The following is a 14,588-nucleotide window of genomic DNA, read 5'->3' on the forward strand; positions in this document are numbered from 1 at the left end:
TATATTCAAACTATAGATGCACATGCAGAATTATTAGAAGAATTTCCAGAATTACAAGGAACAGGAGAATGTTCTTTAGGAGAAGGTAATGAACCAATTGATGAAGCTGAAATGTTAGCTACACTTATAGCTAATGGATATGAACCAACAACAGAAGAAATTCAAATGCTAAAAGAAGAAGACAGATATCGATATAAATCATCGATAGAAGAACCTCCGAAATTAGAGTTAAAGCCACTTCCAAACCATTTGGAATACGCTTATTTACATGGTGAATCTGAATTACCTGTAATAATATCGTCTTCTCTTACTGAAAATGAGAAATCACAACTCATTTCTGTGTTGAAAGCTCATAAACCAGCCATTGCATGGAAGATTCATGATATTAAAGGAATAAGTCCTTCGTATTGCACACATAAAATCCTTATGGAAGAAGGTCATAAAACGTATGTGCAACGCCAACGAAGACTAAATCCTAATATGCAAGATGTAGTTAAGAAAGAGATTATTAAACTGCTGGATGCAGGTTTGATATATCCAATTTCTGATAGTCCATGGGTAATCCCAGTTCAATGCGTACCTAAGAAGGGTGGCATGACTGTCATTACAAATGAGAAAAATGAGCTTATTCCTACTAGGACTGTAACAGGATGGCGTGTATGTATTGATTATAGAAAATTAAATGACGCCACCAGAAAAGATCACTTTCCCTTACCTTTCATAGATCAAATGTTGGAAAGATTAGCCGGAAATAGTTACTATTGTTTTCTAGATGGATTTTCCGGATATTTTCAAATTCCAATAGCACCCGAAGATCAAGAGAAAACCACATTCACGTGCCCTTATGGTACTTTTGCTTATAAACGCATGCCATTTGGACTTTGTAACGCCCCTGCAACCTTTCAAAGGTGTATGATGGCGATTTTTCACGACATGATAGAAGAATGCATGGAAGTATTCATGGATGACTTTTCAGTCTTCGGTGATACATTTAAATCATGTCTAGTTAATCTGGAACGAATGCTAATTAGATGCGAAAAATCAAATCTAGTACTTAATTGGGAGAAATGCCATTTCATGGTTAAAGAAGGCATCGTTCTTGGACATAAAATTTCAAAAAAAGGAATTGAAGTGGATAGAGCTAAAGTAGATGTAATTGCTAAACTTCCACATCCCACAAATGTTAGAGGAGTTAGGAGTTTTCTAGGGCATGCCGGTTTTTACCGACGTTTCATAAAAGATTTTTCTAAAATTGCCACTCCTATGAATAAACTCCTAGAAAAGGATGCGCCATTCATCTTTTCAGATGAGTGTATCAAATCTTTTAATATTCTTAAAGAAAAACTCACTAATGCGCCGATCATGATAACACCAAATTGGAATCTACCATTTGAACTAATGTGCGATGCAAGTGATTTTGCAATGGGAGCCGTTTTAGGACAAAGGATTGAAAAACGATTTCAACCTATATATTATGCTAGTAAGATGTTACAAGGAGCACAAACAAACTATACAACTACTGAAAAAGAACTCCTTGCTATTGTCTTTGCTTTTGACAAATTTCGATCATATCTCGTTCTAGCAAAAACGGTGGTCTATACCGACCATTCTGCTCTTAGATACCTATTTTCAAAACAAGATGCTAAACCAAGATTAATCCGTTGGATCTTACTCTTACAAGAGTTTGATATTGAAATCCGAGATAAAAGAGGAGCAAAAAATCTCGCCGCTGATCATCTTTCTCGTCTTGAAAATCCCGAATTAGAAGTTCTGAATGAATCGGCCATACAAGACAACTTTCCTGATGAATATCTATTGAAGATAGATTATAAAGAAATTCCATGGTTTGCAGACTATGCAAACTACTTAGTTTGTGGATTCCTTGAAAAAGGATTATCGTACCAAAGACGAAAGAAATTCTTCAGTGATATAAAACACTATTTCTGGGAAGATCCACACCTGTTTAAAAGTTTTCCCGATGGAATAATACGCCGATGTGTATTTGGAGATGAAGCTAGTAAAATTTTAAACCATTGTCACACAGGACCAACAGGAGGGCATTATGGGCCTCAACTAACAGCAAGAAAAGTTTATGAAGCTGGATTCTATTGGCCTACAATTTACAAAGACGCACACCTTCTTTGCAAATCCTGTGATGCATGTCAAAGGGCCAGAAAAATAAGTCAACGTGATGAAATGCCACAAAATGTCATCCAAGTATGTAAAGTATTTGACATTTGGGGTATTGACTTTATGGGTCCATTTCCAAAATCTCATAATAATCTATATATACTCGTAGCCATTGATTATGTATCTAAATGGGCGGAAGCACAAGCTCTCCCAACTAACGATGTACGAGTTGTAGTCAACTTTTTAAAACGTCTTTTTGCAAGGTTTGGAACACCGAAAGCTTTAATAAGTGATCGGGGTACTCATTTCTGTAATAATCAACTTGAGAAAGTTCTTAAAAGATATGGAGTAACTCATAAAATCTCCACCGCATATCATCCACAAACAAGTGGACAAGTTGAAAATACCAACCGAGCTTTAAAACGTATTCTAGAGAAAACCGTAGGATCAAATCCGAAGGAATGGTCCATTAAATTGGAGGATGCACTCTGGGTTTTTAGAACAGCCTACAAAACTCCAATTGGAACCACACCTTTTAGACTTGTTTATGGAAAAGCATGTCATCTTCCAGTAGAAATTGAACACAAAGCATTTTGGGCTTTGAAGACATGTAATCTTGATTTACATGAAGCCGGACGTCTACGATTAAATCAACTAAACGAATTAGAAGAATTAAGACATGAAGCATACGAAAATTCGTTAATCTATAAAGAAAGAACGAAGAAATGGCATGATAAAAGAATCAGAAGTTCAAAAGAATTTAAAGAAGGAGACAGAGTTCTTCTTTTCAATTCACGATTTAAGCTATTTCCTGGAAAATTGAAATCAAGATGGTCTGGACCATTCATAGTCAAAAGAGTTTTCCCATACGGAACGATAGAATTAATAAATTCAAATGGGATTGAATTTAAAGTTAATGGTCACAGAGTTAAACATTACATACATGGTCCGATGGAAGTCGACAACGAAGTTAATCACAATTTCGACACCACAGCTAACTAAGTGTGGGGAGAATTAAGTCTTTAAAGGATAATATGTATTTCTGTTAGAGTTAGATTATCTGTTTTCGTGTAGTTCTCGAAAATGGAACCCGAATGGTCTTTCCCTAGCAGACCCTAAAGAACTAGTCTTCTCCCCCCATTCTGAATTTTTATTTTTTTTAGGTTTTTACGAAATGAAGACTGCCTGTGAACTAAACCATGGTCTAATGCTACACGCTTTGATCACTAAACGTAATAATGACATACTCCCGAGTGAAATAGTATCAGTAATAAGAGAAAGAATGGACGGAGTTAGAAAAGAATCCAGATGCGAAGATAATAAGTTACAATTTGGTAAAGGAAAATCAAAATCCGCAGCGAAAAGAAGAGCACGACACTTAGAACGATGTCACAAATGCGGAAAATGGTCACATGGAGGTAAATGTTCCAATAATCAAACCTATTCAAATACCGAATTTGTTACTTTATGCAGAGACGGACCGTTCATATGTTTAGAAGAAAAGACACTGAATGCTCGAGGTTACGCCTATGTAGCCATGGAAAACCAATTAAACCGACTATCTTATGAATGGGATAGATCATATAACTAAGAAATCTATTTCACAGGTATGTCTGTACAGTTTTTATTTTTATTTTTATTTTTAACCTTTTGATAATAAACGCTAATTTGTTCGCTAAAAAGTATTAAATTGGTATTGAATAAAATTAGGTTTGGCGACCGAAATTATTGATATCATTCAAAAAAATTTATTACATCACTGCGAAATTTAACGTTTATTCTTAAGGTATAAATATCTTTAAACAATCAACCCAAAATATTTCAAAAATTCGTCATGAGTTAAATTAGGTCTTGGAACCGAAATTACTTTACCGAAAAGAGGGGCGCATATTTTTGATAATATTTGATTGATTAAAGTGGGATAAAAAGACAAAAAGATTTTTAATTTTATTCTTACCATGTTTTTAATATTAATATTTAAATCTTAAATTAATATTGTAAACTTTGTAAAAACAATATATTTAAAATTGTAAATATTTGAAAAATTAATATAAGTTTGGTGTGAATTTATAATATGAATTTTTTAAAAAAAAAAGTTTGGTGTGAATTTATAATGTGAATTTTTAAATTAAGTTTGGTATGAACTTTTAATTTTTAAAATATGAATTTTTAATTTTATGCATTTCAAATTTTAAGTTTGGTGTGAATTTTTAATATTAATTTTGAATTTCATATTTAAGTTGTGTGAAATACAACAAGACGGAATGAACAAATGATGTGCACCATTTATCATTCAGCAAACAAACGCCAATATAATTGGAAACTTTGGTAAAAATTTAATCATTTTCACACAAATAACCCTCAATAATTTAAATTGTTACTGATTTCTTGCAAATGAGGGCATTGCAAGATCTTAAGTGTGGGAAGGGGTTAAATTCTTTCGGATTTTAAAATTTTTATCTTAAACACTTGGTTACCATTAAAAATACTAGTAAAACAGTAGTTGTATTAGAATCTAGTGCTCTCTGATAAAAAAAGAACAGCCCTAGTCTTATATACTGACTACCCAATTCTAGTAAAATTTTTCAAAATTTTCAATTAAATGAATTCAAAATCATGTTTATACATATTTATGAGCGATAAAACTAGGTTTTAACACCGAAATTATTGTTACCTCGGAAAGGACATAAATTGAGAAACAAACTAAAATGTTAAAATTCATTTAAAATGGAATAGAGGACGATAAAAAGGAAAATAAAAGCCAAGTATGGGAAAATTTACCAAGTTATCTTAAACATATGTCATATATATCTGTAACAAATAACTGAAAATACTTTTGCTTTGGACTAAACTAAACTGTTTTACCCGATGAAAGAAAAGAAGAGATGGATCTACACGATGAATCAATTCCATCATTAAAAGGAAGTAAAGTCTTCCGAAAAAGACACGCGCTTCTTGATTTAGGTCATGAAGTTGTCATCCAGACCAGCTGTAGGTTGACGAAAAATCTAGAAAAGTCATCACTAAAATCAGCAGGAAATCCACGGACCTCAGCATTAAACAGGGTCGCCATGTGGTCAGATTTATCCTAACCATGAGAAGGATTTATCTCGTACAATGGGGGGGCACCATGCAAATTAGCTGGATAAGACTAATGAATCAGATCCCCAGAAAGGATAATCTCCTTAAAGATTAAAAATCAGCTTTTAAGACTGATATTACTCAATCCTAGAGATTGACCTTAAAGATTGAGAATTACAAACTCATGGAATTCAATGATATCTAAACTCGAGCTTGAACGAGAAAATATTTTGATCAAAATTACAAACCGATTTGTTTTCTGAAAACCCTATTTTCAATGCGTTCATTACCATTGAACGTAAAATCCTAGGAATTCACCTGGAATTCATTAGGTCACCTGAACTAAATCAGGTATCAACCGTAAGAACGGTGGTTGCATAGCATGGTCAAAGACAGGACCTTGTGCCAGACCGAAAAATTATAAGGGTGAGCTTTACTATTGCTCCTACCAAGGATAGTAATTGCGTCCGACACGTTATAGACCATAATCAAAAGCATGTCACGGGACATTGCCTTAACAGTTGCTTGTTCAACGCTTTCCTTTACAACCGGACGGTAGTTTGCCGAAAGGTAATATACGGAACAAGTAAACTGGACGTGTTGCTTTCCTAATACAAGGTTAGCAAGTGGGTGACACAAAACAGCAAGTTTTGAGCTAAAATTTTCAATTCTGAAACCTACCAAACCCACAAAAATATTTTGCAAACACCGGTAAAGGGTTATCCCGGAAAACTTATCTAGGGTAAAAACTAGATTTAATTTTCAAAAGATCTAATGTTTTCATAAAGATCCAATTTCCTTAATGGATCTAAATTTTTATAGTCATGTGGGACTGTAAACCATATCGTTACTACCATTGTTTATACCGCCGTATAGAAATCACTGATGTACAAAGAGTGAAGAATAAAGAAGTGATTCTAGTATTTCAAGACAATATTGCTTGAGGACAAGCAACGCTCAAGTGTGGGAATATTTGATAATGCTAAAAACGAACATATATTTCATAGCATTATTCCTCAAGAAAGACAAGCTTTTAGTTGCAATTGTTCTATTTACAAGTGATATTCGTTTAAATAATAAAAGGTGAAGACAAAAGATAGATTCGACGAATTGAAGACGCAAACGACCAAAAAGCTCAAAAGTACAAAAGACAATCAAAAAGGTTCCAATTATTGATAAGAAACGTCTCGAAATTACAAGAGTACAAGATTCAAAACGCAAAGTACAAAATATAAAATTGTACGCAAGGACGTTCGAAAATCCGGAACCGGGACCAGAGTCAACTCTTAACGCTCGACGCAACGGACTAAAAATTACAAGTTAACTATGTATATAAATATAATATAATATATAATTAATTATATTAATTATATATATATTATATATATATTATAAAACCGTCGGCAGAGAAAGACTCCAAGGGTGTGAGCTGTAAATTCATTCTCCGCGACTCGCGGAGTTTGAAGAGGATTTTGCCGCGAGTCGCGGAGCCCCAAATTTCATCTTTTCCTATAAAAGCAACCGAATTCTGATCGCAAAATATAATCTATTTCTCTCTTCTCTCATATATACGATATATATATATATATATATATATATAATTTATATTTTAATTATAATTATAATTATAATTCTAATAATAAGGGTATGTTAGCGAATGTTGTAAGGGTGTAAGTCGAAATTCTGTCCGTGTAACGCTACGCTATTTTTAATCATTGTAAGTTATGTTCAACCTTTTTACATTAATGTCTCGTAGCTAAGTTATTATTATGCTTATTTAAAACGAAGTAATCATGATGTTGGGCTAATTACTAAAATTGGGTAATTGGGCTTTGTACCATAATTGGGGTTTGGACAAAAGAACGACACTTGTGGAAATTAGACTATGAGCTATTAATGGGCTTTATATTTGTTTAACTAAATGATAGTTTGTTAATGTTAATATAAAGATTTACAATTGGGCGTCCCTATAAATTACCATATACACTCAATCGGACACGATGGGCGGGGTATTTATATATACGAATAATCGTTCATTTAACCGGACACGGGAATGAATTAATAGCCACTAGAATAATTAAAACAGGGGTGAAATTACATTCAAGGGTAATTGGTGTAATTGTTAACAAAGTAGTAAAACCTTGGTTTACACGCAGTCGATAACCTGGTGTATTCATTAAACAAAGTATTAAAACCTTGTTACAATTCGAATCCCCAATTAGCTGGAATATTTAACTTCGGGTATAATTAAAATTTGACGAGGACACTCGCACTTTATATTTATGACTGATGGACTATTATGGACAAAAACCAGACGGACATATTAAATAATCCAGGACAAAGGACAATTAACCCATGGGCATAAAACTAAAATCAACACGTCAAACATCATGATTACGGAAGTTTAAATAAGCATAATTCTTTTATTTCATATTTAATTTCCTTTATTTTATATTTAATTGCACTTCTAATTATCGCACTTTTATTTATTGTTATTTAATCGCACTTTTAATTATCGTACTTTTTAATTATCGCAATTTTATTTTATCGCACTTTTATTATTCGCAATTTCATTATCGTTATTTACTTTACGCTTTAAATTACGTCTTTTATTTATTTAATATTTTACATTAGGTTTTAACTGCGACTAAAGTCTTAAAATCGACAAATCGGTCATTAAACGGTAAAAACCCCCCTTTATAATAATAATATTACTTATATATATATTTGTATTTTTATAAAAGTAAACTAATATAGCGTTGAGCTTTGTTTAAAGATTTCCCTGTGGAACGAACCGGACTTACTAAAAACTACACTACTGTACGATTAGGTACACTGCCTATAAGTGTTGTAGCAAGGTTTAAGTATATCCATTCTATAAATAAATAAATATCTTGTGTAAAATTGTATTGTATTTAATAGTATTTCCTGCTAAAATTTAATAGTATTTTATACCCCTCTGCTTTGACATCAAGCTTCAATCTTATCAAATGCCTTATCCTGTTCTTTGACAATGGCTTTGGCTAATTCTAGGGACTCAGCCTCTTGCTTTCTATCAGCAGCCAATTTGTCTTCTATATCCTGGAGCCTTACCCTCTCAGCGAGTTCAGCATCAGCAGCCTCCCTTCTTTGAATTTCAGTTTGTAGACCCAACAAATACTCGTCGGCAGTGATTTTCAGGGATTTTGCTGTTTCAATCATCTTTCTACCCTCTTCAGTTCTAAGGGCAGCACGATACTCCCTTAGATCCATACCCAGCAGGTGAGCCTCTTGAAATTGAGCTTTCTCTCATCAGTAGAGAGCCTTTGACCACTGTTGTTTAAGTATACACCAATTTCAATGCCATAAGTCAAGGCAGTGATGTAGAGTGGCTGATCAAGGGGATGATGCAGCAACCTAATTTGGCGTATCCTTTCATTGATAGCAGCTTGTCTTTGCTCAAGCAATTCCTGTACAGTGATCTCTAGCCGGTAAGCATCTCTTTCATCTGGATTCATTTTAAATAAGTCTGGCTCACCACGGGTAACTGAATCATCTTCCCAAGTTCTGTGTTTACCTTGACGTTTTGGGGAAGATGGAGGATACATGATTGATTCACCTATGCCAGATGAACTAACTGGAAGCTGATTGACATGATTATTCTTTATTCTGTTAAAATAGGTGAGGGTCTGGGGAGAGATAGGTGATTGAACAAATAAATGATCTCCACTACCCTAGACTGTAAAGTCAGCATGATTAACCGTATCATCATCTTGATTAGCACCCAGTTCAACCACCTTGGCTGGGTCTTCAACACTTGTAACACCCAGCAGCACACTCCTGGCTGGGTCTTCATTCACAGCACTCCTTGCTGTGTCTTCAGTACCAGCTGACTGATTAGTATCAGCTGGTACAACCACCTCAGTATCTTCATCAGCTGCCTCAAATAAGGGTCCTTTCCTTAGGGGCTGATTGTCCCTAGGAGCAGATTTCACCCTTTGTTTATCTATGGGCATGGGTTCAGCTGATGGTTCTTGTATTGATACTGGCTCAAGTAGAGGCAGGTAGGGAACGATAGTAAGATGCTCCCCCTGAATATCATCATCATCAAGATTGATTGTTTCTGCTGGCTTATGTTGTGTAGCTGGCTGTGCAGAAGATGTTGGGCGGGAAGATGAGATGGTTTCTAACATAGCATCTAACCACTTCATAAAAATGTCAGCTCTAACTCCTCTCCCTGACTCAGTAGATGCAAGATAATCTTTCATTTCTTCGGGAGTCATCTGTTTAATCCTATCTGCTCGCTCAGCATACAATTTTGCCCTCTTTTTGTCGTATTTGACCATGAATTTGGCATTTCTTTTTCGTGCATCCTTTTTGAATTTATCAATGCCAATCTGGTCATCATCAATGCCCCTCTTTTTCGGGGTCAGCCATCTCCTATGCTCAATTCTGTGGCGTTTAAGAGCAACATAGGCATCCGATTTGACATTGAAGGCATCATTTAATTCTTGCTGTCTCTTCTGATGTCTCTCCAGTTTTCTTTTCATTCTTCTTTCAATAGTTTGAGAAACAAAAAAAGCTTTAGCAACAGCCAGTGCAGAAACATCGCTGGGCTTACTGCTAGAACCAATATCATCCACTGATGTGGCAGACACACTGGGTTGAGATTCACCAGCTGCCTATACACCAGCTTCATTATGAGCGTTGCTAGGCTTAGTGCCAGAGTCTTGACCAGTAGAACCATCATCACCATCACCATCACCATCTCTCCTTGGTTGTTTTGGAGCCTTTTCATGCTCATGCTCCCCCTCTGATTGTTTTCTCTTTTTGAGTTTCTTTTTTGATTTCTTCTCCCCCTTTTTGTCATCACCAGGGGCAGAAAGGTGAACAGGGGAGACCTGTGCATCAAGATCACTATCTGAATCTGGAACAGAGAATGCAAAATTGTTCCAGTCAGCAACTTCAGGAGTAAGATGGGCACCAGGATCCACGCCAAATTGTCGAAGAAGGAGGTTGGAAGACCTAACTTCATTCCTTGCAACACCCATAGCCATCTGCTCAACCATGGCCCTAACATCACCCTGTAGGGTAGCCAGTCGATGCATATTTTCAACCATTTGGACATAGGCTGAAGCAGGAATCATGTTAGCCATTTGCTGCTCCTGTGAATCCAATCTCTCATGTAGCACTGCATTTTCTTCATTAAGAAAAAGAATTCTGCGATTAGCAGCATCTAAATCAGCTTGAAGACGGGCAATGTCCTCAGTATATTCATTGTGAGATATGATTCGTTTCTTTAAGTCCTCCTTATTGTTTGACAATGGCAGCCACCGCAAGATCTGAAAAGGCACATACTTGTTTGAGCTGGGCTTCAATGTTGGAAGTGGTAACTTGCCCAGCGTTACGTATGGCTTCATTCACACTATCAGCAATAGCAGTGCGAATGGTGGCCTGTAGATCAGGTGTAACCTCGGCGAGTGTCTTATAGACAGCCAGGGTGGAGATGTCAGCCACCTCATCAGCATTAAATTTAACATAGCTGGTTGAGGGGTGGTCAGAAGCAGCTAACACAGAACTACCTCCGTGGGTGGTGGAGGTGGAAGGTCAGAATCTGACTCGTCACCATGATCACCATCATTTTTACCTTCACCCGAAGGTTTAGAACCACTGGTATTCTTGTCAGCATCATGAACATCATCATCAGTGAGATCCACTTGTTTATTTTTGGTACCAGTCACATTATCATGAGTGACTGGTTCATCCTTACCAGTACCTTTATCAGCATCACCATCAGAAGAACAAGATGATGAGGAAGAAGCTGATGAATCAGAAGGTACTGGTGAATCAGGAATATTCTGCATAACATATTTACTAGTAGAGGGATCTCTGATGAACTTGAGAGGCCTCCATGTACCAGGCCATGGAGAAACAGTTGGAGCCATGCCAAAAAAATGATAATATGGCTGCTAATTGATCTGTTCTAAAGTAGCCAACCTCTCATAAACTTCTTCTCTAGCTGGTCGATCAAGCTAAGACAATAGTTCAGTCAGCTCTTCGCGAGGCAATTTGCTGGCTGAGACTATGGCAGTATGAGGATCAATAGTTAGCTGATCCACCAGCAGAGCAACTCTGGGAGTAATAGACGCTCCCCGATAGATGAAGTTAGGGACAACTTCATCAGGATCTGGCACCTGGCACACATAAGGTTTCTTCTCAGCAGAAACAGTAGCCTGAGAAGAGTCAGTAGTGGCAGAAACAGAGGTACCAGCATCTATAACGGATTCTGTAGAACCAGTAGTAGCGGTAGGTAATTGTGCAGAAGGTGAAGAAGCAGCATCTTCAGTAGTAGCAGCAGTATCCACTGTTGGCTCAGTGGGAACATAGCCAACATAGCCAGCATTAATAAAATCAAGACCCTCCAGAACAGTATCACCCTGTGAACCAGAATCTGATGGAAAAGTAGCACTTTTACCAGCATCCATGACAACATCAGATGGAAAATTAGCACTTGTACCAGCTTCCATGATAACATTTTGTGCATCGGTAGCAGCAGCAGACGCAATGTCACCCTTTGGTTCAGTGACAGGTTCATCAAGTAGAACATCCTTGACAATATTGTCAATTACCTTTTTAAGAATAGGAGGATCCACTATGATTTCATTTTCCACTTCAGGTGTAGTATAGTAGTGGAAGCAGCAATACTGGGAGCATTAACACCAGCAGCTGTAGAAGCAACAGTACTAGCATCAGCACCACAAGTAGGAGAAACAGTAGCACCAATACCAGTAGCAGAGGCAGCAATCTGCTCAGTACAAGAAATATCATCTTTTACTTGCTCCCCCTCTGCCTGTTCATCTACCCTGCTAAGAACTAAAACAATAGAACATTTTATGTTAACAACTGTAGAACCAAATAAATTTGACTCAACAATTGCATCTGTTGTTGGTCTCTGAGGACAGTGGGGTGATTTGGTCAGCCCTTCGAATGAGATAGAATAAGGTGTCTGTAAGTACAGCTGTGACTCTGCTGACTCATAGGTGACACATGTTGACCCAGATAGTGTGAGAGATCTGGCTGGTAAAGATGTAGGAGTGAGACTCTTATCATGATCCGAGTAACATAATGGCTGTGCAGTATCCTGAGCTGGTTCAACACGATGAGGACCCAGCTCAAGTTTTCTTCGGGGGTCTGGTATGTGCTCTGCCGATTGTACTGGCAGCAGAGGATATAGCATTAAGTTCAATTTTGAAAAATGTGGAAGTGTCTGGCTAGAAGAGTATGGGTTACTACTCTTCTTAACACTAGTTTTAAAACCAGTCAGCTTGGGAGCCATGGTTATACCTTGAACTCCACATTCATTTTTCAAGTCAGCAGATAAAAGATTTGTAATTATGTTAGAATTCTCTGCTGTTTGGTCTAGAAACGCACCAGGTTCCATAGCCACATCCTTTGCAGGAGCAGCAGTTGAGACTGGTGCAATCTCCCCTGTGGTGAGCCTGGAGCCAGCTTTTGCTCGTTTGGATTTGCCTGTTACCAAGAAATAGTTAAGCAACGAATTCCAATACTAGAAGTGGATAGTCAGTATATAAGACTAGGGCTGTTCTTTATGATCAGAGAGCACTAGATTCTAATACAACTACTGCTTTACCAGTATGTGAGATGATGGCTGTACTAGTTGAGGTAGCTGACTTCTTCCTTTTTACAGCTGGCTTTTGCTGAGGTCCCTCCCCCTCAGCTGGTGCAGCACCAGAGGTAGCCGGTTGGTTCACTCCACCTCGAGCAGCAAGATACTCAAGCATGCCTGGTGTCAGGAAATTATATGGAGCAGCAGGAGCATCTTTTGGCATTCCCCTTTGTTTTGGTGGCAGGTCGAATGATTCATCAGCAATCTGCTGGTAAGCTTCACCCAGCTCATTTTCAAAAACAAGGCTCAAAAACCTTGGAAAGGAGATTAAGTGTGTTCGTTTAGGTGCAAGCACCATTTCCCTTAGCCTTAAGTAAATTTCACCGGCATAATCAATATTTCGATTGAACAGCATCCCATGACCAATCTTCAGCTCAAAATCTGAGCACTGATCAAAGCTCCCGGACTTCTGACTGATGCAATGAGTCAGCAAGCCAAAGAAATAGTTCCACAGAGGTGGCATCTGCCTCCTTAAGGGCGTATGAGCCACTGGTCCATCAAACCCTATAATCTCCAGTACCTCTCTTCTAAATTCATCAATGGTTGGTGAATTAATGAACGGACCAATGGCTAATTGGAGAGCACGTCGGATGGCATCAACAGTGATGGAGCAGGCTAGGGTTTCAGTCACCATGCCATGAATACATGGAACATTCTATTGAGTGGTGGCCGTGGTGCCAGTATACCGATAAAGACGAGAAGGTACGCCGGTAATAGCTCGAGCCAGTGGTGATTGTCATATGTAGTCGATAAGCGCATCATAACCCTAGTTGGCTTTGGTTTTGGGAATTGAAAGGGAATGAGCAGCATTGCCTCTTGATAGGCGAATGGAAGAGTGTTCTGGTGCATTTGCAGCCCTAACAAGGTTTGGGTGCAGGTTGAACAGAGGGCCCTGCACCACTTGTTCTTCGATGACCGGTGGTGGTTGCTGTTCCGGTTGTTGTGGTGCTACCGGTTGTTGTTGCTGTGGTTGTTGTTCCTCTGGCTGGTTTGCAGTAGGTGGTGATTGATGTTGTTGTTGTTCTGCCATTGATGATTTCGTAGAATATGGATGTATGAATTGATTTGAAGATTTGGGGATTTTTAGAGAGAAGAGTGTGAATTTGAAAACTGAATAACCGAAGGTTATTATGGAAGATAAAACACTCTTTTAACCATTGTGATTTGGTGAAAAAGGCAGGAGAGAGAAAATGACAACTGCCATTAGCAGGCGCGTGGGCAGATGTGATAGACTGGCACACTCGAGGGGACACAGACTGATGATTTGACGTATATACGGCTTGAACACTCATACCTCCCATTCAACATTAAATGCAGCAGGTTTTAATTTAAAAAAAAAAATTAAAAACCACAAAATAAGTTTTGTATTAAATACAAAACACTTTGTTACATTTAATATGTCATGAATTTAATTTAAATCATTGGAAGTAAATGAGTTTCAGATTTAAGGAATCATTTAATTTTGTGAGCTATTTATTATTTCAATTAAAAACATTTTGAGTAGCCAAAATATAAAAGACCTTGTTGTGCTGAGTGTTTTACATGTAGGCAGTAAGTTAACAAAAATGGCTTACTGGTTTGCCCTACATGTTGTAGAGCCAGCACACCAACAAAAATTATCTTTTATTTAAAGTTCAAGCATACCCAGCTCAGAGATGAGATAGTTAAAACGTTTCTCATCTAAGGGCTTTGTGAATAGATCTGCTAACTG

This window comes from Rutidosis leptorrhynchoides, chromosome 3 (genome assembly GCF_046630445.1).
Source record: "Rutidosis leptorrhynchoides isolate AG116_Rl617_1_P2 chromosome 3, CSIRO_AGI_Rlap_v1, whole genome shotgun sequence".
NCBI classification, from domain to species: domain Eukaryota; kingdom Viridiplantae; phylum Streptophyta; class Magnoliopsida; order Asterales; family Asteraceae; genus Rutidosis; species Rutidosis leptorrhynchoides.